The sequence below is a fragment of the Ciconia boyciana genome, chromosome 2 (genome assembly GCF_034638445.1).
Source record: "Ciconia boyciana chromosome 2, ASM3463844v1, whole genome shotgun sequence".
NCBI classification, from domain to species: Eukaryota; Metazoa; Chordata; class Aves; order Ciconiiformes; family Ciconiidae; genus Ciconia; species Ciconia boyciana.
In genome coordinates, this window is record NC_132935.1 from 17,175,282 (window position 1) to 17,202,997 (window position 27,716).

The 27,716-nt window shown below is 37.1% G+C and overlaps 1 long non-coding RNA gene across 1 annotated transcript; it reads left to right on the top strand.

Moving 5' to 3' along the window:
* The first annotated feature begins 2,776 nt into the window (after window positions 1-2,776).
* On the top strand, window positions 2,777-27,716 carry LOC140646842 (uncharacterized). The gene is made up of 4 exons (XR_012040583.1): window positions 2,777-2,833; window positions 3,408-3,588; window positions 13,190-13,319; window positions 27,514-27,716. It is a non-coding gene; the product is annotated as an uncharacterized lncRNA (long non-coding RNA).

The window sequence follows — 27,716 nt, forward strand, 5'->3', positions numbered from 1 at the left end:
AAGAACTGTGTAACTTAAGTGTATGTAGGAATAATATATTGAAAATGAAATGTTATGTATTTGTACTAACACCACTAGTCTATTTAGAAAACTGATATTCATATGACATAGAATAAAAGAAACTCCAGTTTCTCCTACTCTGTCTGCAAAAACATATCAGAGAGAGCAACGAGAACATAAGAAACATTGGACTGAACCATAGAGATAAATTATTTAACACTATAGATGTATGTTATACTCAAAAGTTGCTTATGTCAAAGGAGCACAGATTTTCATCTATCAAAGGCACATGAGATGAAGTTCTGGAACACAAAACTTGAAACAGGAATACAAAACGGAGGAAAAACTCTGCGGCCCCTAAGTTTACTTCAAATTTTGCTTGGTCCTTAGTAGCTTTTCAAGATTCCTTCCAAGGCAACTCCTAGCCATCATGCTGAGGCAACAAATCTTGAACCATTTGTACTCTAAGTATCAGTTCCCAGTGCCTAATTTTTCACTAGGGAAATTTTTTAATCCCTTTCCACTAGCTATCTACAGGGTATGAACTGATCTCTAAAAACATGTCTTGGTTCCCTACTATTCATAGAACCATAGAATAGTTTGGGTTGAAAGGGACCTTTAAAGGTCATGTAGTGCAACCCCGCCCTGCAATGAGCAGGGACATCTTCAACTAGGTCAGGTTCCTCAGAGCCCTGCCCAACCTGACCTTGAATGTGTCCAGGGATGGGGCATCTACAACCTCTCTGAGCAACCTGTTCCAGTGTTTCACCACCCTCATTGTAAAAAATTTCTTCCTCGTATCTAGTCTAAATCTACCCTCTTTTAGTTTAAAACCATTACCTCTTTTCCAATTGCAACAGGCTCTGCTAAAAAGTCTGTCCCCATCTTTCTTATAAGCCCTCTTTAAGTATTGAAAGACCACAATAAGGTCTCCCCAAAGCCTTCTCTTCTCCAGGCTGAGCAACCCCAACTCTCAGCCTTTCTTCACAGGAGAGGTGTTCCATCCCTCTGATCATTTCTGTGGCCCTCCTCTGGACCTCCTCCAACAGGTCCATGTCTTTCCTGTGTTGAGGGCTCCAGAGCTGGACCAGTACTCCAGGTGGGGTCTCACCAGAGCAGAGTAGAGGGACAGAATCACCTCCCTCGACCTGCTGGCCATGCTTCTTTTTATGCAGCCCAGGATACAATTGGCTTTCTGGGCTGTGAAGGCACATTGCTGGCTCATGTCCAGCTTTTCATCCCCCAAGTCCTTTTCCCCAGGGCTGCTCTCTATCACATCATCCCCCCAGCCTGTATTGATACAGGGGGTTGTCCCAACCTAGGTGCAGGACCTTGCATTTGGCCTTGTTGAACCTCATGAGGTTCACACGGGCCCACTTCTTGAGCTTGTCCAGATCCCTCTGGATGGCATCCTGTCTCTCAGGTGTGTCAACTGCATCACTGACCTTGGTGTCATATTCCTTCTTCTTACTCTTAGCACAAATTGTATAGTTGTCCAGTGTCATTGTTTGTCATGTGACGAACATATTTCTTAGCCATACAAGGCTGACAGGAACTCTGTCTTTGATTTACTCTTCTTTTATTAGATGCTTAGTTTTATTTACTCCCCGCACTCCTCCCCCTCCAAGGTAAATTACTTGCAAAATTCCTGAGAGGTGATGCCAGTGGTATTCAAAACATGTATGGGTTTTCTATTTTTAAGCCCATCATTACACATTCTAGAATCATTATGAGAAGAAACATTTATCATACAAATGTTGTTTTAACTCTGCATTTTTCCATTTTTTCCAAGCATTACAGAGAGAACAAACCACAGAAAAATGACACAAGATAGATCAGCAGAGGGTTTGCTTTTGCTCTGCAAGACTTCTACCTTCTTCAGTCACAGTGTTAGTTTTAGGGAATTTCATCAAGAATATCTAGAAGGAATCTTAACACTTTCTGTGTTACATTTTTAAAGCCTCCAGTGTGAGGAAGAAAGAATGAAGTGTCCTACCCCATTGAGTATGTGGGGGGACCAAAAACTTCTACTATCTGTGTAGAAGTCTTGTCCTACCAGGTACTGAATCTAACTGCTCCTGAATTTTAGATCATCTTGTTTGGGAGAAATTTCCACATTTGAGAAAAAGGGTTACACAAGTTTTTAGTGATTTTTTTTTCTTTAAAAGCAGATGTTGCTAAAAGTTAACTCCATGAACAATGTAAGGCTGTACTGACTAAATCATGCTGAGGTGTTCAAACAGGACTGCATTGTTCCATGATTTTGTGTTATTTTTATAGCATTGCTGCACAGACATTCTTCCAACATTCATCAAAGCTAAAGAACAGGAAAGGAATCATTCAAAATAGGACTTTCAGAAGAAAAAGATAACATTCCATTATCTGGAACTTTAGCAGGAAATCCTTTAACTTTTCCTCAGGTATTTTTCAGGAAAGCCTCCAACATTATTTTCTAAATGTGTCTTTAGCACATTCATGACATATTGATATATTTTCAGGATACTTGAAATTCATAACTTGTATCATACTCTACTTCACTGACTTGTTCTGCTTTTACGGTAAGTTCTTGTTTTCCTTCTGTGAATAATATCATTAGAGTTTGTCACATCCCACTGCGGGGGGAGGGAGGAGGAGAATCGTGACGCCAAATATGTGTGAGTCTGGCGTGTGGCTAAGGGGAAAGAGGTGGCCTTCCCACTGAGTCAAGAGGTTCAGAAAGGACCCCCTTGCTTTCTGAACTCCTTCTCAGAGAGGAGTCTAGGTGTGGCTAGATCCAGTCTTAGTCTCAGACTTCGTCAATGGTTTATGTCTAAGGGTTATGAGGACGATACAGGTAGAGTCAGCGTTTGCCTGCCAGGTCCCTCCACCTCACTTGGGAGTGAGTTAGATTTGCAAATTCCCTCGGACTAAATTAAGGTGAAATTACACCAAACGATCAATTAGGTTCTTTATTTGTGGTAGGAACAACTTGAACATGGAACACATCAACTTGGAAAACTGGGAAAACATAAAGGGGTTGGCAACCGTGGAATCTTATTGGAACATTTATATGAAGGAAAGGAAAGGAACGAAAAGGGGGGGTGGGAAGGGAGAAGGGGAGAGGGGGGAGAGACAGAGAGAGAGAGAGATAAAGAGAGATATCACCACCCTTGGATCCCGTGATGACGATGACAGGCACGGCAATCCTCTGGTGATGAGCATGCACCTGGTTCCCTGGGGGAGTGTCTTTTATACTCTAGTCCCAGCCTCCGGTTACGCCTCTTGAAGACGTATATGGTTCTTCTTCTAGAAAGTTCTCAATCTTCTGCGCAGGTGCTGGGGGGGGGTGGGGTTGTGAGGGGTCCCTCGGGGGTTGCAAGCCCCTTCCTCAGATAAACCCTGTGTGATCTCTGGCCGTACATGGTAAGGTCCGTCGGAACCCGGAACCATGCATCCTCCGACACAGTCTCCACGTCCTGCTCTCGCTCTCCCCCACCCCGTGCTCGCTGACCCCTGTCTTCGCCATGCAAATCACGCCTCGCCTCGCCACAATGTTTGAGACATTAACTACTCCAGTCTCTCACAGAGCTTTACTACGGAGTTTCAAGGGTAAGGGTTTTTTTAGTTGTTTTGTTTTTTACTCTCCTTAATTAAAATCTATTCTTTCCTTTTTTTTGCTAATGCAGCCAGTAAGCCTTTGGACTTCTTTGCTGCAATAGCATAGTGCTGACTCATGTTGAACTTGTTTTTTCAAGAGTTTTCTGCAAATGCTGGGGGAAAAATAAGAGCTAACCATACTAGCAGCAGCTCATTGAAGTAGAATATGATGGAGAACTTCACATCATCTTGTTTACCACACTGCCTGCATTTGCCTACGGGCACTTGAGATGGGCCTTGGTCATGAAGCATTCACAGAGAATGTGTGAAATCCTCCCACATCATTCTGTCCCCCAGACACTTCCCTCACTAGATATAGACAGTCTTGTCCCCTTGAATCCTGTTCCTGCTCAGCAGTTCTCAGATATGTAGTGCTTCCTCCTTCCTCTTTCTCTTTTTCTTCTCTTTTATGTAGTTTCTGTATGCTAATATCACAAGTCAAGATAAATTGGTATACTGAATGTAAGCACAGTGGAATAATTAGGATCTGTTATTGTGCTGCATCTTGCAAAGTAACCCAGAGGTGTGATTGTGTCATTCCAGATGATTGGAATTGATAATTTCATTTGGGCTATATATTTGACTGACACCTAAAACAAGGAGGCTGGAATTGGCTGATGTGTGCTGCCAGATCATCACTGCTATATAACAGCAATTTAAACATTTCCTTTGGCTTGGTACTTTACACCCATGGTAAATTATGTGACAGAAGAATGACAGAAGATGCACATTTGGGTGACTGTCGGGAGCACTGCAGTTTGGAGATTCTGAAAGACTCAGATCCTGAGAGTATAATCTTCCCAGACCATGTTCCTTTGGTTTTATAACCTGGATTAACATGCTAAACTAATAAAATACACTATGTGAAGATTATGCCTGCAAATCAGATGTGATTATAATTAATAATCCTCCCATTTTAAAGAGCATTTTAAGAACTTTGAACTGCCAGTATTTAAATTAGTTCAGTTACACTCTGTAAAGCTCCATAAAATTTACAGCTTTATAAGACTAGCTTGGAGGGTTGATAGCACTGACAGCTCTCCACAGTTTGACAGACATTCTAAAGATGTTAAGAAAAAAATAAAAATAAAATTTATCATTTCATGTAATAGAAACAAGACCTTGAGTTTCCTTAAATGTTTCAGTCAAATTTGTAGAAGTCAGGAAAAATAAAATATCCTCTTCTCCTTCTCACTTTCTCATTATATAGAAACAGTGTAGTTTAAATTAGGGTAGAGAGCAGAGAAAATGTAACATTTTTGAAGTAACTGATTGAAAGCAAATCATCCAGAAAAGGAGAGAGAGGAGATGGCGTATGGAAGAAAGGATGTGAGCAGGAATCACTACTGTGTATGAGAGACAGGAGAAAATGAAATAAGGTTTAAAGCAATGGCTCCAAAATTGCAGATGAGTCTAGCTATTTCTCCCCAGGGCTTTGGAAGAAGAAGAAAAGTGAAAGACTTTGTCAGTATTGTAAATTTCAAAATTTATTACTTAGGTCTGTGTATGACACAGAAGTCTTGGACATTTTTTGTTTTTTTGTGTTTTTTTTCATTTAAATTATATATTTGGGGAATTTTTATTCTTCAGTTGGCTTTTCAGTTTTCAGAATGTCCTTGACATATTTCACCTTAGTCATGATACTAAAATTTGATCTTTCTGATGAAAGCTACGATTCTTACAGAATCTGAAAGCTGAATGTGCTGCATGCAAAACCATAAAATATCCTTATAAAAAGTCAGAGAGATGCTAGCACTGCATCTTGTTAATCCTTGTTTAATACCTTTCAAGTGCTGAGGCTTCTCAAAATTATTAAGAAGCTTTAATAAGAAAAAGGAAAAATGGATATCATACTTTGTTTGGACTTCACTACAGATCCTCACATCCAAAGTTCTTTCTGTGTAATATATCCATTGAGACTTTATTGTATGGTAGTTTGATTACTACAACATCCTTGACAAATGAAATCTTCCCATGTTCCCCACCAGAACACTGCTGGAAAAAACATTTTCTTATTCTGTTAACATAAGCAATCTTTCTAAATCTCCCTATCGGTTCCCAGTCGTCTTCTACAATTAACTATTGATTCTTCTTAACAAATATTACAGTTGATTCTTCATCATTTATTCTAACTGGATTTTTTTTTCCTCTGATAAATAATTTTTAATATACACCAAAATTATTCTGAGGAAGGCTTATTGTCATTACTATCCAAGAAGTTGGTCTAGATGATACAAGTGTCCCTCACTGTTCCAAAAGCTGAAAATGAAAGGCAGACATATGAAAAATGTGTCCAACATAGGGTTAAACTCTCAGTGAACTGAACACTGGAAAAGAGCTTGCATGAATGGATATAATGACTGCGTTACAGAACTCTGCACTGTCTTGACTTGGGCTGAGCACACTGGTTTGTTTAGACTAAAGAAAATGGATATTGCAGAATGAAATCATAACGGCAGGCCCTGGGCCAGCTCCTACTGATGAAATTGGAGATTTCTTCAGTGTCTAGAAATAGCATCACATAAATCCTGCCAGTTATCATGGTTCTGGAGTGATATTTGTAGGTTTGGCAAGGTATGTTAGATGGATTCAAGTTTCTAGATAAATATTTCACACAACTCAGTCCCAGATGCTTTTTCAAATCCAGAAATGTAGACAGGATCCACACAAATTCATTCCAGTAATCATGCTAAGCAAATTTTTTGTTCAAAGGAGAACATTTATTTATCCCAATTCAGTAGTAATCTGGGTTCTACTCTTTAAATAGAGACTTAAAAGCCATTTGGACTAGAAACTGTACTATTTGTATGTGCAATAACAGACATACTGACAATTTCCCAAGTATGGAGAAATCAACCATAAAAGAAGATCCATTACATGTATAGACTAAAGACACTTAAACTTATGTGCTTATAAGCCTTAAGTACAAACTTGTATGATAGTATAGTATGAGCCAAGGTTGAGGATAGATGAAATCATGGTCATTGAGTATTTTCCTCTCATTTTACGTCTGTATTGTTCACCCTGTTGAAGTACAGTAATGTTAAAACTATCACTTACACTAAATTAGTCATATAAGCTCCTTTTGTGGTCAAGGAAGAGAAGTGAATCACTTTTCAGTGGAGTTTATTCCATCAAAAGACATCTGTCTAAGATGAGTGGATGAATCTCCTTATGAGAGTGTTTGTCTTTTTTTATTGATTATAAAAGAGCCTAAATGACTAGCAAAACCCAGATGTTAAATTTTAGCTGATTAAAGTCAGGTAACAATAATCCCACAGCCAGTCCTGGAGCTCTTTAAGCCTGTCTATCTCACCTAGGATGCATAGCTTGTTTTAAAACTTAATATCTCACAGTCTGCCCTACACAAAGAAAGTCTGTTTCTTCTTGATGAATTGTACCTTTACTTCATTTTTCCACATGGACCAACTATCCTTCCTGCACTAACGAGACATGAAAAACATCACACTAAGCTCCAAGTTACAGCTATTGGGAAGGCTTGTTCTCTTCGCCTTTCTGACATAAGAAGTTGTTGAAATCCTTCTATTTTATCTTTGCTAAACAGAGAGATATGAAACTAGCACTGAAAGTTTTGTTAATGTTGCTACGGTCTTTCACTCTAGTGTGGTTGATGTCCCTCTAGTGAAGCAGAGAAGGATAATGTGAAATGTGCAACATGCCCATGTAGGAGCTGCTAATGCAGCTGAACACTATTCACAGTCAAGTACAGAGTGGCCAGAACCCCACAATGGTTAAGTGCCTTGGGGCTGACAGAGGTTTTTAAGTTTGAAATTTATTAATTATTTACCCCCGATTCCTCCCTCCGAGATATTCTTTGATAGCCTTTCAGAAGTGAAATTATATCATAGGATTCTACTCACTGAGGTCATTTATCCTCTGTATAGATATTTATATTTGAAAAATGCTTGAGGGAAAATTGGAGTAAAGAGAGAAGGAAATGGCAGATAGTTGGACACACTCTACGAATGCAAAGTAGATTTGTGTTATCTTAGGAAAGCAGACTAAAAGAAATTATTTGATTTTTTCCACTGAAGCTTTAGTGAATCAAAAATTAGGAATATCTGAATGATCTTACAAGTTTAAATAAGTGAAAAGGGCAATTGCATTTAAAAAAATAGAGATACTTCTTTATATAAAACATTTTTTTGAAGAAACATATTGGTAATAATACAAACACAGAGGAAAAAAATCAGCCTTTCTATTGTTTCTAATTATTCATTCCATTATTTTATTGGAATTTTTGCCTTGAATGTTTCCAGGGATGAGGTATCTACAACCTCTCTGGGCAACCTGTTCCAGTGTTTCACCACCCTAATCCCCTTCTTGAATGGCCACAGTAAAGTCTCTCCAGAGCCTTATCTTCTGCAGGCTGAACAACCCCAACTCTCTCAGCCTTTCCTCACAGGAGAGGTGTTCCATCTGCCTTTCCTCATAGGAAAGGTGTTCCATCCCTCTGATCATTTCTGTGGCCCTCCTCTGGACCTCCTCCAACAGGTCCATGTCTTTCCTGTGTTGAGGGCTCCAGAGCTGGACGCAGTACTCCAGGTGGGGTCTCACCATAGCAGAGCAGAGGGACAGAATCACTTCCCTCGACCTGCTGGCCATGCTTCTTTTTATGCAGCCCAGGATACAATTGGCTTTCTGGGCTGTGAAGGCACATTGCTGGCTCATGTCCAGCTTTTCATCCACCAGTACCCCCAAGTCCTTCTTTGAAGGGCTGCTCTCAATCCCTTCATCCCCCAGCCTGTATTGATACTGGGAGTTGCCCACGCCCAGGTGCAGGACCTTGCACTTGGCCCTGTTGAACCTCATGAGGTTCACATGGGCCCACTTCTTGAGCTTGTCCAGATCCCTCTGGATGGCATCCCGTCCCTCAGGCATGTCAACTGCACCATTCAGCTAGGTGTTGTCTCCAAACTTGTTGAGGGTGCACTCGGTCCCACTGTCTATGTCATTGATGAAGATATTAAACAGTACTGGTCCCAATATGGACCACTGAGGGACACCACTTGTCACCAATATCCATCTGGAGATGGTAGTTGACCACTACCCTCTGGATGCAACCATCCAATCAATTCCTCATCCACTGAACAGTCCCTCCATCAGATTCATATCTCTCCAATTTAGAGAGAAGGATGTTGTGGGGGACCTTGTCAAAGGCCTTATAGAAGTCCATATAGATGACATCCATAGCTCTTCCCTTGTCCACTGATGTAGTCACTCCATCATAGAAGGCCTCCTGGTTGCTCAGGCAAGACTTGCACTTGGTGAAGCCATGTTGGCTGTCTCGAATAACCTCCCTGTCCTCCATGTGCCTTAGCATAGCGTCTAGGAGGATCTGTTCCATGACATTCCCAGGCACAGAGGTGAGGCTGACAGGTTGGTGGTTCCCAGGGTCCTCCTTTCTACCCTTTTTACAAATGGATGCAATATTTCCCTTTTTCCAGTCACCAGGGACTTCACCTGACTGCCATGACTTTTCAAATATCAGGGAGAGTGGCTTGGCAACTATATCAGCCAGTTCCCTTCGGACTCTGGGATGCATCTGGTCAGCTCCCATACACTTATGTATGTTCATCTGATGTAGTGAAACACACAAAGTCTTTTCATTACCTGCACGTGAGAAAAAACATCACATGCAGCTTTTCAGAAGTGGGCTTTATTGAACCGAGATTTCCTGTTCCAAAAGGAGTCAGTTACCTTACACATTTCTGCTTTATAATTATGACTATACAGCATGCTCTGAAGGAGCTAAATTAAAAGTAATACTGCACAGGAGCTCTGGAAGGTAGAAAGGAATTGGTATAGTTAAGTGACTCAGAGATAAAATGGTAAACATATTGAGAAATTATGAGAATAATTTATTTCCTTAAAGATGACACAGCAATAAAATTCAAATGTCAGCCTTCAAGTATGAGCTGTAATCACTCTATTAATCATCCATAATGAACTAAAGTATTTCAAGCAGAGAGTAGACTTTTTGTAATATATTGGAGGGAACTACAGGGTGACAATTATGACTACATTATTAGAAATATGATGAAAATTTTGGAAGTTTAGCATACATTTCTTTAATAACCTCACAGACATTGTCGACTGCCATCTACTATGTTTGATTACTCACTACGTGAGAAACACCGGTTCAAAGAGCACCCAGAATAACAAAGCAATAGGGAGGGACATACTAACTAAACTTATTCCATGACAATCCACATGGAATACATAACAAAAAATTGAAGAGAATTTTGATTGAAACTGCCTGCTAGAAATCTTTGGTCATTTCCTACAAGAATGGAAACAAAAGAAATGCTTTATTTCCCAGAGGAGAGGAAAAACACAAATTTACACCAAGATTTACACCTTTATCAAAACTGTATTTATAATGAAATTTCTCAGTTTAATTAACATTTCCAAACCCCCCAAAAATTTATTCAGTTCAAAGCTAACTTAGATACCCCATATGAATAAACATTAGCTTGACTTAAATATGTTGGGATGGAGATAGAGTGGACTTACCATTAACTTGATGTCTCTTCAATGTAGAGAGTGTTTTGTACTGATTTTTTAAGTGTGTAAAAAACGGAAATGGAAGAACTAAGCAAGAAGCAAATGTTGGGGTGTAGGGAAGATTATTTACCCAGCAAATATGTTAGTTTTCATGTCTTTTGATTAACATGATGCATATGATCATGTGGGTCAAAACAATGTTTTACTGAGATCCCAGAAAGCCCTATGGAAACTCCAATCTTTGCAACAAACCTCTATCTCACCATATCTCTTTCCATTAAGAATGTGTGTGAATATCTGGAGTCTCTTCCATAGGTATAAGTGAAGAGTGCAGTAACATCAAGAAATTGAGATTATTTAATTGGGAGTCTCAAACCTATCCATGCCTTCTCTTTTTTTGAGGCAATTTTCCTATCTGCCTCACCTCTTTTGTCCATGCCTTTCTCCCATTACTACCCCACATGCATCCTGTGTCAGCTCCTGCAAACCAACTCTCTTCCCTCCAGCACCCATCTCCCGCAGTCTGACTGCATTTCATGCAATTTTTTCAAGTCCAGCCTTCCACAAATCTGGCCTTTATTTTATCCAAATTAAAGCCCCTTCCTTCTCAAATCCAGCTTCCATTGGAGACTCCTAACAAACCCTCACAGCAGAGCTACTTTCTTGCAGTTGCAGTCCAAGTCCTGATCACAAGTCTCTCCACATAACCTCCTCTACCTCCACTCTCCCCATTGCACAGACAGCCTCTGCTTCTTATTTAATTACTTGATTTTATGCATTAAAAGTGTGCCTCAGCCTCACTTGCAGATTTTGGCCCTATTTGCATCGTTGATTAGTGCCTCCTTTGGCTGAAAGGATGTGTTACACTCCAGCAGTTGTTACTGGAGAGGAAAGAGAAATGAAGCTTGACAAATTTTTTCTTGAGCTTCTTGAACTATGGCAGTTTTTCCTTTTCTAGTTACATTTCATGCTTCCCTGCCAGTGTTTCCTATTATAGAACCAGTGATTTAAATACAAGATACTAAAGTTTTTCAATAGTTTATAAAAACGTCCCTGAATCCTGGGCCTTTTCTAAGGGTGAGCAGTCACCTTTCTGGTGGGAAGCTGGAAGGCAGCAAAGGAATAAAAAAGTAAATTAAAACTATAATTCAAACTTCACCTAAATTATAGTCTAAATTAGCAAATGAGTAAAAATCAAGAAACACAATTCTATAGATGTGTTGCTGGGAAACAAACATGATAATATGGTGGAGTGGGAAAAAAGTACTCCCTTCTACTCTAGAAAATAGCTTAATGCCTGGTTCTGTGTTCATCTCTTTCTCCTACTTTTCCTCAAATCCTAAAATACATGTCAAAGTACATACTTGCTTACAGATGTTCATTCTAATATTAACACACATAATGTTAACAATAAAGATAGAGGTAAAATTGTAACTGCAGAGAAGGCATTTTCTTAAAATTATTTTGTTAAGAATGAAGAAAACAGTTTCCAGGAAAAAAAAAATCCCCAGAGAGTAAATAAATGATCATATTGTCATTTGCTAATGACTTCAATATTGAAAAAATAAGTAAATGTGTTTTTTCAATCAAAAGATTTGACTAGCTTAGTTCTATCTTAAATAATCTCACTGTCACTCTAAATCAGTTATTACAATTGCTTTGGGAAACAAAAGAATATCAGGAGAACACTTAGGATTAGTTTTTTGCAAAGCCATCTTGATGTGAACATCACTTTTTACAACATTTTACAGAAGCATGAGTAACAACTGTTCCATCTTATTACTAGCAAGTAGTGAATGGCTAGAGATAATCTGTTTTTTCTTCAGTCAAATACGAAAGAGGCCAGTTTCCAAATTCCCTTAAGCTTTGCATCAGTAAAATTAAACCCAGAATCAAACAATGTATTAAAAACATGCAAAGGCATGTTTGCCTAAGTCACACTCAGCTGAGCATAAAAACAGTAGGAAAAAACAGTACTAAATATTGACCCACTACATTTTTAGTTCTTTTAACTTATGTTCATTTAATGGGTTTATCAGTAACATCTTGATGCTCTCACTCACCTGACTTCCATGTTACCACTCAAACCACATTTACACATGAAGTTTTTAATGAACTTTTTTTCTCTGCTTGTTGATATTATTCCTTCTTTTTCATCCTAGGTATCAGATCTTGGTTCTGTTGGCATTTTTTTCCTTGATTGACTCCTATTTCCCCAAACTCTGTCTCAGGCTTAGTTCTTGACTAGCTTTTGTACAGGTCTTGTGTGTGAGTTTTGTGCTCTACATCATGTTATGCCTTAAGCTGAAGTGAAATTAATAGAAATTAATGATAGACAAGAACTCGTTAGCTCATCTATGCAAATCAGCTACACACAGTGGACTTTTTAGCAGAAGTATAACAGAATTTGAATCTAATGGAGCTTTTAAGAATTTTGTTACTCAGGAATATTTAAGATAAATTGGGGTCTTTATATATCTTTATTTTTTTTCATGAGCTTTACTCATTTTGCTAAATCTTTGTACATCTCGTACAGTTGATTAATGTTTTACTAATTGCAATACCAAGGATCTGCTTGTCACTGTTGATAAATTTTGTTTGTGTACTCTTTTATCATCCTTTCAACTTCTTAGTTTTGAACTTTCCTCCTATGTATTATTTTTTAACTATGTCACACTGGACATATTTCATTTCAGGTCAAAAGCACTACAGCTAAATTTGATCCATTGGGGAAAAAAACCCCAAACCCTTTTCAGCTTCTAACATTTTTAACAGAAGTACAGAACATTTCACCAGATATAAAATTAGGAGCAGTCTTGGGGGAGTAACTCATGTAATACACTGTAAAGGCCTTTGTCTTCTATGTACTGTTTTATGCATCTTCTTCTAATGGCTACAATTGCCCTAGACACTCAGTTTATATACCACTTCTGAAGAATTTTTCTCCCAGTTTAAAAAAAGTGGACTTTAAATTTATTCATGTATCTTGGTATTGACAGTCACTGAAACTTCTTGTTACTTCCAGGTGAATTTTCCTGTATGTCAGCTTAAGCTTCATGAGAGAATACACTACAACTCACCTACCAAGGCTAGATAGAAGAGAATGGGTGCAATGTAGACAACCAATGCCACTGCTATGCAAACCGCTATGTTGTGTAAGTACCTACTCCTTAGTAAGATGTTATGATGAGGGATCACTATGTTCATGTCTTTCAGGCTCCTTCCTGTTGCATTTCAGGAAGATAAAAAAATCTTAGCTTGTGGGTATGGGTTTTTTTAACCATTATTTCATGGCTGAGTACCTTTTTAGCTGTTTAAAGTGTTAACTTCAATTGTTAAGTTTGAAACATCTCTGCCCAGCTGGATTCTAACATGATGTTAAACATGATAATGTAACTCTGTAGCCCGCAGTAATGCGGTATTGCCATTTCTAGTAATGGGCCAAAGGACCTTTGCAAGGCTTCAAGGGTGAGGCTTTACAGGCTTGTCTGTCCAAACTTTTTTCACTTGCATGGACCTTTCTTTAATTATTTGGTTTTATCAGTTTTATTTAGTTTTATTCTGAAAAGAGGGCTATGCCTACTTTGTTTTACTTTGCTTGTCTTTGCATGATACAACCTACTTTTATGCAGACAGTAGTAACAAGTGTTACTACTACAAGTAGTGACAAGGTTGTCTGTGTAGAACAAGATATTTATGAGTCTAATAATGATGCAGTGTAGAGAAATACAGTCCTGGTACAATAACAGAAGCCTTGAGATGTGGAGATGCAGGATGGATACAGAGGAGTACAGGCAGGGGCTGACAAGAAATGGAGCACATGCTGGGCACTTGAGGCCCCACAGATATAAAATACTCAGCAATGGTCATTAAAGAAATGCAGACCTGGAGCTTGACAAAATAAGGTTTTAGAGGTGAGAAAGAACAAAGAACATAGAAAGCAAAGCTCAATAACATAGCTAAAATGCACCATATATACTACATGTGGAAATGCAGACCAATGAAGAAAGAGCAAAGTGTAAAAATGTGTCAGCAAACATATAAAAATAGCCTCAGCTGAGTTAAGATGGAAAAAAAAAAAAAGAAAGACAAAGGAGAGGAGGAAGGAGACAACACTAACATCATCATCATATGCTTCCGAGAGAGGAAATCACATTGCTGTACACCCACCAGACTGAAGCCATTAACTAGAGAATAACGCTAGGAAAAGAGGCAGAAACTAGGAAGGGTGTATCTAAAAAATTTAGCTCCATTATTATTATGGAGACTTCTTTTTTTTTCCCCTCTGTGTAGCAGTATCCATTTCTTTATTAACTTTGTCTTTCTTTTTTGCTAATATTTAGATCTGCCCTAATAATGAGTCTTACGTTAGATGATTACAACTTCAATTGTACTAAATTAAGTATACATATACACACACACGCTACGTATACATGTACACACTATATATTTAATAGATATATACAGTGGATATATATATAGTGTGTGTGTGTGGATATATATACACACTGTATATATGCTGAGTTAATATAAGTATTATATGTATATATTCACAGGGTTAATTTTCTTCATAGTAGATCCTATGGTGTTATATTTTGGATTTGTGTCCAGAAGAGTTGATAACACACTGATGTTTTAGCTATTGCTGAGCAGTGCTTACAGAGTCAAGGCCTTCTCTACTTCTCACACCACCCTGCCAGTGAGTAGCCTCCAGGAAGTTGGGAGGGGACACAGCCAGGACAGCTGACCCCAAATGACTAAAGGGATATTCCATACCATATGATGTCATGCTCAGCAATAAAAGCTCAGGGAAAGATGAAGGGGGGGGCTAGGCGGACATTCACAGTTATGGTGTTTGTCTTCCCAAGTAACTGTTACATGTGATAGAGCCTTGCTTTCCTGCAAATGGCTAAACATCTGCATGCCAATGGGAAGCAGTGAATCAATTCCTTATTTTACATTGCCTGCATGCACAGCTTTTGCTTTACCTATTAAACTATCTTTATCTCAACCCACAAGTTTTCTCACTTTATCCTTCCGATTCTCTCCCTCATCCCTCTATGGGAAGAATGAGCGAGCAGCTCTGTGGGTCTGAGCTGCTTACTGGGGTTAACCTAAAATATTAATATAATTTTAAACATGGAAATGTTTTATGCAAGGAGAATTAAAAAAAAAAAAAAAGAATTTAAGAGTCTGTCTAAACCAAACTTTGTTAGATTTTCTAATACAATGAGGTGGTCTGATAAAAATCAGTCTAGCATAGCCAGAAGAACTCAGTGAACCTAAAATGTATATGCATAAAAAATTTGTAGTCTACTGTACACATAATAGTTTTTCTCTCAGACCCCATACCATATGACAGTACACAAAATTCTTTGTAAGAACCATTTCAAAACTTCGTTTTAATAAAATCAGTGTGAGTTGGAACTTCCTGATTGCAGATCAAATACATAGATGAGAATTTCAATCAGAGGATTTACAAATTATGTTTATACATAGGTGCCTAGGTTGAAGTTGGTCAGGGTGTTTAAATAAAGGGATTTCTTGTTATGGCCCATTTAACATTGTTTGTGCAATGAAATTCTGGTTTTGTAAACATTCAATTTTTGTTGACATTTGGAATTGGAGCCCATCTCTATTTCACTCTCATGCTGAGACTACATGGCCTGTTCATGAGTCTCACATGGATTAGAGATGGTTATTTCTACATCACCTCCAAGTGATGGATAAAATTCATACAACATGGTGGTAGTTAGGCAATTAATATTTATCACCATTTTGCCTATTTTTTTTGCTGTCAAGCAAAAATAAAAGCAATAATTTCTGCAATGTCTTAGAAAACAAACAATACATAATTGAAAATAAATCATGGTCATAAACTAATCCTGTGAAAATTCTTTGTCACAACTTTATATTTGAAATACACATTGACAAGGACTTAGTAGGCTGGAATTCTTCATAAAATATTTTTAAAATAGATGCATCCTGCCTCATATGATGATTTTTTAATTTTATTTTTTTTAAATGAGGATGTGACCATTTAAACATAGGAAGGCTGAAGGATCAAGTAATGCAATGAGAGAGAAGAATGCTGAGCTCAGTCAAAGAGAGCTTGATTTGGTTGAGGAAACTGGAGAGGAGTTTCACCACATGTGTAGCAAGAAGAGAGGAGGTAGGGATAACTAGCTGGTAAAAATAAGTGAAGTGAGCAGAGGCTCTTTCTTTCCACAGAAGGGATGAACTGAAATAAGAGACATTTCCTAGTAATCTGCTTTACTTTGTTCTTTCTATTCTCAGTGAGAAAAACAATGGTATGTTCAGAAATTTGTGTTGCTGTATGCATTTTTCCATGGCCATTAAGTGTCATGTGAAGAAACATAAATAAAAAAACCCCAAGCAACCAAGGAACCAACCAAAAAACCTAGACAGTCCACAGTAAGGTCTGAGGAAACCTGTGAGGATCCTAGTAAGTGATCTGAAGTAAATGCTCAGGACAGGTGATTGCACCAGGAGCTCTGTCTTGCAGGAGCACACATGATATTGCCATTACAGAGGGGAAATGTTAACACTCTCCAGAACCCAAAGGTAAAATCATAGAATCATAGAATAGCTTCGGTTGGAAGGGACCTTTAAAGGTCATCTACTCCAACCCCCCTGCACTGAGCAGGGACATCTTCAACTAGATCATGTTGCTCAGAGCCCTGCCCAACTTGACCTTTAATATTTCCAGGGATGGGGCACCTACCATTCCTTTGATGTGGGCACTTTTGGCTGGATTCCCTGGCAGAAATCATTGGTGTCTAACAGCAGTCATTCAGCCAGCATCTGCCACAGATGACTTAGAACAATATTTCCACCAGCCAGTGTTATATTCACTTACTTGTATAGATCAGCTTGTAAAGTAATTTCCACCTACATATGGGAAAAGCTACTTTCAAATACAGCCCTGAAACCCAGCACTAAACAGCTCTCCTCTCAACACCTTTCACTCCAGCACATTCAAGCATGCATCCCGCTCCCCCCCCCCCCCCCCGCCCAAATGTAACTCTGTTCATTGTCAGGTAAACTCCCTTAGCAATCTTCCACTGCCAACAGCACTTTCTAAACTTTCCTCGTGGGATACTTTTTACACACCATGAATCTTATTGGCAAAGCACAAAGAAACTTTCAATTTTAAATACAAAATTGTGAAGCATCTTTTACCTCTTTCTTCATGTCTTAGCACTGCTCAGAACTATACTCTGTGATGTGAACCACTGGTCACATCCACAGTGTATACTGCTCAGTCTGGATCTTCCTTGGTATTAATGTAATGCTCCAGTGCCCCTTAAAAAAAGAAATGTTTGTTTTGGTTTTTTTTTATTTTTGCATTTAAAATTGTCCAAATGAAATAGCAGCGCAGCAGTGGATTTTTAGTTACCAAAAGGTGACCAGCAGATAGTGGTTCTGTGGAGAAGTCCCTGGGAGTCCTGGTAGACAACAAGTTGACCATGAACCAGCAATGTGCCCTTGCAGCAAAGCAAGCCAACAGTCTCCTGGGCTGCACCAGGTGGAGTGTTGCCAGCAGGTCAGGGGAGGCTTCCCCTCTGCTCAGCACTGGTGAGACACATCTGAGTGCTGTATCCAGTGCTGGGCTCCCCAGTACGAAACAGAAATGGACATACTGGAGTGAGTCCAGCACAGGGCCAAGAAAATGATTAAGGGACTGGAGCACCTTTCACATGAGGAGGGACTGGGAGAGCTGGGACTATTCAGCCTGTAGAAGAGAAGGCTCAGGGGTGTGTTATCCATGTGTATGAATACCAGATGTGGGACATGGACAGGGGTGTAAAGAAGATGGAGCCAGACTCTTCTCAGTGGTGCCCAGTGACAGGACAAGAGACAATGGGCACAAGCTGGAATACAGGAAATGCCAATTAATCATAAGGAAGATTTTTTTTTTTATTTTTTTTATTTATTGTGAGGGTGGTCAGGCACTGGAATAGGTCATCCAGGGAGGTTGTGGAGTTTCCATCCTTGTAGATACTAAAACCTGACTGGGCACAGTTCTGGGCAACCTGCTCTAGCTGACCCTGATCTGAACAGGAGTTTAGATTAGATGATTGTCAGAGGTTTCTAGCCCCAAATATTCTGGGATTCTGTGACTGTAGGTGTGGGACTGTATGGAAGTGCGAAGCATTTGGGCATAGTATTAGACCCAAACTTGGTAGAGAAGTTTTTTTTCTTGAAATTGTTCTTGGACTGAAATATCCTCCTGAAGAGTACTTACTGTTCACTCCAGAAGGTACCTAGGACTGGTCTGCAGGCAAATATGGAAAATCAGAGAAACAGTGGACTGGAGAAAGATGTATGTAAACTAACCTGACAGTTCAAATAAGTTATTCGCTTTTGCATATTATTTCTTTTATACAGTTCATGACCAACTTTCTCATACTGTTCTCATGTGATGGGGAACATTTAGAAATTATTTCTGCAGAACACCCCCCAACATTGTTTCTTAGAAGCTCCAAGATTTTTATTTTTTTTTATACATCTCAGCAAACATTCTAGTCTATATTTTCTCTTTAAAAACAAGAAAGCTTTTAGCCATGAAAATTTGCATTATTATTTCTCAGCAGTAGCTTGACTAAAATTCCAATGGAAAGTCAATGGAAATATGTTCACTGAGTTAAGTGGGTTCTGGGAGTAGTCCCAGTCCAGACTTCATGATTCTGACCAAAGTTGTACTCCTATTAAATACACAACTGGAGATAAATATTTAGTGTTTCCTCCTAGAGTACACTACTATATAATACAGCAAATTCATATCAGCTCAGATCTTCTGTCTAAAATAACAAGAGTCAACGATTAGACCTAGCTGACTTTAAAACACCTACACATTTTTCCTTGAATCAGGGAATTGTTTATATAATTTTGTAAGTATATAACTAGTTGTTAGAACTCAGCGGGGAAAATATTAACTGCCTGAAGGCATTATTATCCATGTAAATTACCTTTTTATTTTTTCTTTTCCAATATCTCATCTGTTAGCTTGAGCAGAATTCCACAGTGAAGCAGTTGCTGAATTTTTTTGCACATTCTTTCCTATGCTTTAAATGTGTTTATTTTTTGTGGACAAGCTTAACTGTAGAATAAAAGAATAATTGAAGTTCAGGGAAAATTTCCCATAAATTCAAACGTTCATTGCAGCAGGTGTAGCTGAATGTCATCCACAAAATGATGAAATAGGTATAAATAAAAAAATTAAGGTAGAAAAAGCTCTTATAAAAATAATACATATGTAACTTAATGTAACTGAATGAAAAGACTGTGAGATATAAACTGTGATCCTACATTCACATATGGGTAGAAACAGCTCAGGACAGGTAGATACTGGAAAATGTCCAGGAAAAGCTACCCAGTAAAACTAAGTTTCTTCAATCTGTCTCCAAACTAAAATTAATATAGGCAATTCAGAACTATGAAAAAAGCCATCTGCTAACTAGTGAACATAAGGTCCAGAGAGTCAGTATCTTACAAAGGCAGAGTCAATTAACTTTTATTTAAATCTCTGTTTGGTTCCCAAAGATGTGAAAGTTCTTCTCCTGAAATGAATCTCAAAATGTTGAGCAAACTTAACAACATAGAAACAAATTCTGATATAATAGAAGAATTATGTCTTTTTTATTTACTGTCTCCCAGTAGGACTTCCTATCTTCCAGAGAGTCCATGGAACTTATCACCTTTTGTATTTCTTATTACTAATTTCTGAGTTTACTTTGAAGACACATATTTTTTCTGGCAAAACCTTCCTTCTTCTTTTTTACCATTTTTAAAAATCAAAATGAATTTGTGAGGAGCATAGACCCATAAATCTGACTTGTTAAATGAACAAATCTCAATTTACTTCTCCCTACCCCAAATTCTAGTTTCTACTTGATGAAAATCCAAAGGATTATTTTTTTCTAATATAAAACTGCACTTATATGAACACACTGGCCTTATTTTGAGGATCAAGATTTGATTTTATTCAGCTGTTTTTTAATAAGAGAGGAAGAAAAACATTATTACCAATTTTACATGAAATGGCTAACAAAAACTCAGGGACTTTTTGTTTTTTTTGAACTAGGTCCTATTGAGCCAGCTAATGCTATTAAGCAAAGTATTCCTATACAAAGAATATACTATGTTATTTTTTCTCCCATCAGTAAAAAAAGAAAAAAGTGAAGCAGAAAACAGTTGACTCACTTATATCCCTGAAGTTGGTTAATGAAGTAAGTAATGTGCCAACAGATTTTGTTCATATACAAGAGTGGTCCTTACACTCATATTCAAAGATTACTCTTTATTCTCAGTAAATTCCTGATTATTTTTGTACATGTCCCTGTTTTGAGCAAAGTAGGCACCTGTTTAGGTTGGTAGTCCCGCTTTCCTTTCACACAAATTAACCCAAGCAAGGTATTACTCTTAAACACACAGGTCTTAATGAGATTTAAACAAATCAATTACAGCTGTGTGGCAGCTGTTCAGAGGTTCAGCAACCCACATGTGTTTGTAACTGACATGTAGGGTGTGATAAACCTTTTGGGCTGGAGGATTCCCAGACAAAATATTAAGTGTTGATACTATGGAAGGTCTTGCTTGACTTGCTGTAGCTCACTTCACTTCACCCTTTCAGTCAAGGCATTATAAGGTGATAACCTGTCTTAACAGTAGTGCCCTTATAGATTCTACCCTCAATGTCAAACATTTGCTGTAAAAGTTTAGAATTAATTTGCTGAAGAATCTGCAAAAATTGATGTCTTTGTTAGACTACCTAATACCAGAATATGGAAAGAAGGGGGACTAAGATCTTGAAATAGTTGTCAAAATTTTGGGATACATTCCTCAGTCTCTGAGTCTGAATGGGAAATGGGAATGAGAAGTATGAACAGTTTTGGAAATATGACTGGATACTTACCTACCCCTTAATTGTATATGTGTGCAAAGATTTTTATAAGTATCTCTTCCAAAGTTGAATGAATATAGTATCTGCAATAATATATAATAATTGGATAGATAAACTAGCTAATACCTGTAAGCGTCTGAGTCTGCAGTACATAAAGATGCTTACAACCTTCTTTAGCTAATAAACCAACATCTCATCCTTAATTATGCAATAGCAAGTGCTTTAGGCTGTGCTTATAGATTATCTGAAGTCAGACATATTAAAACTGTCTTGAAACCATGAAAGGAATCCATCTTAGAATACTCTTCTGTGACCAGGTGGAATGTGAAACATTTTTAGCAGATCAGTGCAGTTCGAACTGTTGATTCAATGGCAAAATTAATTAGAAGTACTTTTTTCTTTAATTTTGCTGCTACTGAAGTTTTTGTGGAGCCCTTCAAGTCACACAAAAAATCACTAAGATTTGACTCAGAAATTCTGATGATCTGTACATTCTATAAAAATAGTTCTGAGGAAAATGTGGGTTTTTTTCTGAAGGGAAAAGGCAATAATTGCATTAGGTTTTACTTTATAGATTGTTCTTTCTTCTTTTATTCTCCACTTATTTTCTGTTTTCATAGACTTTATAGCAGTTAATGCCATATTTGAGACATCTTTCAGTTTTCAAAGACCAAAGCTCAACTGTCCTTTTTCATGTCACATCAGTCATTGATAGACACCTACTTCAAAAGCAAAAAAAAAGTCTTCTTGCTTCATATCTGTCTACAACATTTACAAAAAGATTTTACTGCTCTATCTAATGGGAGGCTATTTGTTTCACCGGTATCAAAATTGGCAATAAAAATGTTTCTTGAGAAATAATAACTAAAGAGAAATAATAACTAAAGAGAAATAATAACTAAACCAATCAAGTCTGGAAACAAACAGGTAAGAAATAATCACGAATTTTTATGTTCTCAGAAGGTTAGCTTACTGTGGTGGGTTTTTTTTTTTATATGAACAATTTTTATTTTGATTTAATTTCAGTCCTAGGGAACAGGCTTCTCAGACACCACATACAGAAAAAAGGATCATCAAATTCTATAAACAATGGATGCTCAATCTTTTATACTGCAAGTACAAGTTGTGAGGCAAACAGGGGTTTGGTGTGTTGGAAAACACTTTTAGATTTACTTTAGTGTTCCATAAGAGTTAAATCCTTTTTCCGATCTCCCTTGAGGTTTCCCACTGTGCCTGCTAAATTGCAGCATGTTTTGCTGAATGTCACAGAAAAATGAAATAAATTAAAGAAAGATAGAAAACAAAACAAAACAAGAAAAGCAAACCCAAACCTCCTTCATATTTGATAGTTAATGCTTTGATAGTTGGTGCTCCATAAACTACAAAATAAGACAGAGAGGTGTACCATCATCCTGAAGTGTTTCCTTCAATACCTGTTCATAGGACATATCCAATCAGTTTTTGCAAGAGAAGAGAAAGACCTACACAAGAGTAGAGGCACTTAATGCAGTTTGCTTTAAACTTGTTCCACAACCTTAATTTAGAAATATTTTAGCAATCATACACATTTCTACCAAATTTAAAAAGCTCACATATTGCTAGTTGGAAACTTTTCTCTTTTTTTTTTTTTTTTTTTTTTGTAAAAGAAAATAATTTTCTGAAACTTCAGAGGACTTGTGAGTATTGAAAATTCAGTGTTAGCCTTGCTTATATTTGAGACTAACTTCACAGTTTCTTCAACATGATTACATTGGTTTGTCTGAAAAAATAATAATAAAAAAGAGGATGGATTTTCTTGGAGCTTATTCTATAAAAAATAATTTTTTAATTGATTTTAAACACAGGCTGGAAAAAATCTCATACATTTATGTAAACAAAGACATTAAAGCCAATTTTACAGAGATTTTGGTTGAGTCACTAGTGCCTTCTGGTTCCCATGTGTTGGCTCCTGGGTATAGGGTGTTTAGGTTTGTACCTTTGAATGGCTTCAGAGAGGTTGTCTCCAAGAAATACCTATCAATTCTGAAGTACCAAATGATGAAGCAAAATATTCCTGGGATTTACCTACATGATACCTGGCTGCTGTAATGAAGCAATTTCAGCTATTTATCTGGCCAATATCACTGGAGAAGATGTCTTTTTAGCTGTCTAAATTTGAGCTTTATTTGGGTCAAAGTATATTTTGAAAATATACTTTACTTTCAACATATTGTAATCAATTATTTAAGTTCTGAGCCATATCTTCAGAAAATCCTACCTTTGAAAGATTAAATTTAAAGAATGCATGCTAAAGCTCAGGAAAATGTGTGAGAGAGGCTAAATAAATGGTAAGGAAAGGAAATAGTACAAAAGGGAAATGGTAAGGAAATGGCAATAAATTACAGAGAACAAAATAAAATAATAAAATAAAAATTGAGAAATATATTCTGCTATAAGAGGATGGAAGCAGAAGGGAAAAATTGAAGAAAAAACACAAATTGTGGGGGGAGCAGAAATAAAATGAAAAGTTAATGAAAATGAAGTAGCCATCAGAAGACAATAAAACACAGCGGAAACAGGATTTTACTAGGTACAGTAAGGTGGGTGGGTTTTGGAAGCACAGCTGAGTGTCAGGGGAATTAAATAAGAATGGGAAATTATACCTCATGTGATGCTGAAAGAATAAGCAAGCTTTTATATTAAAGTTCATACTTCTTGGCAACATCTGTACCTGGCTGAGGTATCAGAGAAATGGTACATACAACATTTACATTCCTGGGGTGCACGTTGAGCTTAGTCACAATTCATAGGTATTTTGATTTTGTATCCTTGGGTTTTTTATACCACAAGGATACAACTTATGTATTAAGTCTGAGGTACTGAGGTGCTGATCTCTTCTCCCTGGTATCCAGTGATAGGATGCATGGGAATGGTTCAAAGCTGTGCCAGGGGAGATTTCGACTGGACATTAGGAAGCATTTCTCTACCGAGAGGGTGGTCAAACATTGGAACAGGCTTCCTAGAGAGGTGATCGATGCCCCAATCCTGTCAGTGTTTAAGAGGCATTTGGGCAATGCCCTTAATAACATGCTTTAACTTTTGGTCAGCCCTGAATTGGTCAGGCAGTTGGACTAGATGATCGTTGTAGGTCACTTCCAACTGAAACAGTCTATTCTAAGTCCAAAGATTTTGAAGAGCTAGTCAATCATTCAGCAAAACTTGCATGCTTTTCTTGTTTTAATTTCAGGTTATTGAAACTAAACTAATATATATATATATATTTTATGAATAGTGGCCTTTTTTGTTAAAATAGTGTCTGTGGTGGTCTCCAGCAAGTGGTTGCTTTTATTTTTTCTAGTTATTCCCATGCTCAAACTGATAAAAAAACCTCCACCAAATACTTTTTAGAAATGAACCCCTTTTTGTTCAGGTTTTCGGACTTTACAAATAAAGCAAGTACCTTTTTCATATATACTACTTAAAGCTCTTGCTAACCTAATAATGAGAAAGTACAGTTTAATGTCCTTCTTTGTTTTCTCTTCTCCTTCAAAAATTATACCAGGCTTCTTGAATATGTTTTCAGAAATCTATTTCAAATATTTATAAATGGCAATAGAACACAGAAAAAAAATTCTCCTTGGATTTTAATATGTACTGATTGTAACCATATTTTATACTATAAAGCATTCCTTTCCCTTTCCTTGGATGGAAAAGCAAAAGCTAATTTAATGCCTATTTCTAAAGTATTTTGTTGTTGTTTTACTTTCTAAGTGGTTCCTTGAATTTTGTTCAAGCCACTGAGGAATCAAAATACAACTCTAGCTAATCTTTGAAACTCACTTGGAATGGCTGGTAATGACATCTGGATTTATGCTTTTGAATAGTGGGTTATTTTCACAGATTACCTTCAGGTTCCTTCACAAAGAGACAAACATTTAGAGTCCTATCTGTTTGACAAGCAGAATGACTCACTGACAAGATTGTATTAACCTCTTTAAATTAAGCTCTGCCATTTGTGAGGCTACTTGGAAGTGCTGGTTTAGGGAAGGGAAGCCCATAACCAACATTGTTCTGTGTGAAACAGCAATTTAATGAAAAAAGTTAGGTGTTTTGAAGGTAGATGAAAGAAGTACCACTTAGTGAGGTTTCTTAATACATAAATATAGAACAGCTTGAATGCAGTAGCAAGCTTATTTTAAGTGAAATCTATATTTTTGCAAGGTAACTAGCAAGAAGAAGAAAAGGAAAACAAGTTTGGGGTTTTCAGAAGGGTTTTTTTGGTCTTTTTTTTACATTTGTCAATGTGGTTTAAATGAAGGATCAGGAAATGGAATATTGCAGAAATTGAATACATTAAAGGCTTCTAATGATTTTCATTATATAATCCTGTGGTCCATGGTTAGGTTTTGCAGAGGTTTGGAAAATGGATTTACTAGGAAAATATATGTAGGGCTATTTCTTTTTTCCTTAAATGGATGGATTCTATTGGGTGATAAATAAATAAATTTTTACTTTGATAATGATGAAACCATGCATTTCATTTTTTTAGGCTAGGGGGTTTTCTTTCAACATAAGTGACTAGGGTTCAAATTCAGCAAGAATCCCATTGAAGTAATTTGTGTTACCCTGTGCTTATAGCTACCCACATTCTTAAGTACTTTGCTGAACGGAGACCCAAAAGGCTAATTAAAAGTCTAGGGAAGTCTTGGATCATAACCACAGCTGGTGGTGTAGCTCCATAACGGATGGATTTTCATAGAAATTGAGTTATTACCCAGCCAATCCCTACCCCACTAACACAAATCTGGACCACAGAATTATATATTGCAAATTGCCAGAGCTAGGCTTCCTTTGTATTACAAGCACAGAAGGAAAGAAAAGTGGCTTCTTATTTCTTACTTTTCTTTCTCCTTTTTTTTTCCGATACTATGTAAAAATGAAGAAAATTGCCCTTGTATTAGAAACTCTGTCTTAGATCTAGCTTCATTTCACCTAATTTCAGGCATACCAGTTATGAACATAATTACCTTAAGCACCTTTTATAATATTTGAAGAAGGTTTAATTTACACAGGGTGGCACAGCCCCCCACCCCCACAGCAAGGCTGACTGCATTTCTGAAATAGATACTTACATGCATATGACCAAATGATGTAATTCTCTCAGTGCATTTAAGCTCATTCATAATTATTTAACTCGATTTTCCATCTGTCTACAGACCAAGTGCAACCTGATATATTTTTGCACAAAACATCATAACATAATACCAAATTAAAAGAGTATAATATACTCCCTTTACCTAGAATAGTTACAGGATGGCCAATAGATGCACAGCCTTTCTTACACTGGTGTGCAGGTGTGTTGTGGTTTTCATTTAGAAAATTTACAAAGAAGAGTGAGAGAAGAGTCAACATTCTGAATGACTTGCTACAGAAGACCTCAATGTACTATTGAATTGCCACCCCCAAAAAAACCCCCATAAAAAGTAGTCTTTTTTGTATTGCAAGATTTATATAATTTTGGGAAAAATACCTAAAATTTAAAACTATGTGCATATAATACTCCTATTAAAAAGTGTCAACATTACTCTTTGGGAGAAAGATATATTGGGATTAGATGTCTGACATATTGTGGAATTATAGATTGCCTTTGAACTACCATGTAGCTCACTTCTACCCTCTGTATACAAGGGCAAATCCCACAGGGTAGCTCTGGTATATTTTAAAGGGATATATATGTCACAAAGAATGAAAGTTGACCCCTAAAATACATTAAATACCTAAAAAAGTGATTTAAGAAAATGAGTTTGCATCCATTAGTGCTTTATCTGATTAATTAACACTGTATCAAGCTACAAGACAATAATCAAATTACTTTAGAAGATAACAGTGCTTCGCATTTTTATAGATCAGTTTTTTTAAGATTACACTGAAAATATTACAGTCTATCTCAAAAGTAGACTTGGATTTAGTCCCTTCTACTTAAGGAAAAATACCATTGAATCCAAGGAGAGTTTTAATGGATTACATTTTGAAGAACTTGGCCCAAATTATACACCATTTTGCTCTTTCTATTTCATTGTTAAAATAGAAATTGGTGACTTCAGAACAGGCCATGAAGTTATTTATATTTTAGTTAAGGAACTAAAATGTAGCAATATGCAACATATATCTGCAACAGAAGCTTCATTTTGCAGGTGGCTCATAAATTCCATAGACCATCTAGAAAAATCTTGTGTACAAACCTCAATCTGTCTTGTCATACTTCTTAAATTTTTAATCAATCTTTGAAAAAACTTATTTTTTGCTGGTTAAATCCTAAAGACTTTTATAAGCAAAGAAACATAAATTAGCTCAGTAAAGCTAAACTCTTAGCTGATCATTCTTATTCATCTTTGGACAGCTGAGTAGTGTCCTAATAATACTCTGACTTTTTTTTTTTCCAGGTAAAGGTGGTAGCTGAAATCAGATTAGAAGAATATCACCACATTCATGTATATTCAAAGCATACATTCAGAGTATACATAGAGGACAATGACCACAATCAAATAAAGACTTCTTGACTGCTATGTACTCTGTATTGACAAGTTTTCCTTTATGCTTTAAGTGATACACCTGTTTATGTAACCTTTATTAATTTCTACTGAAT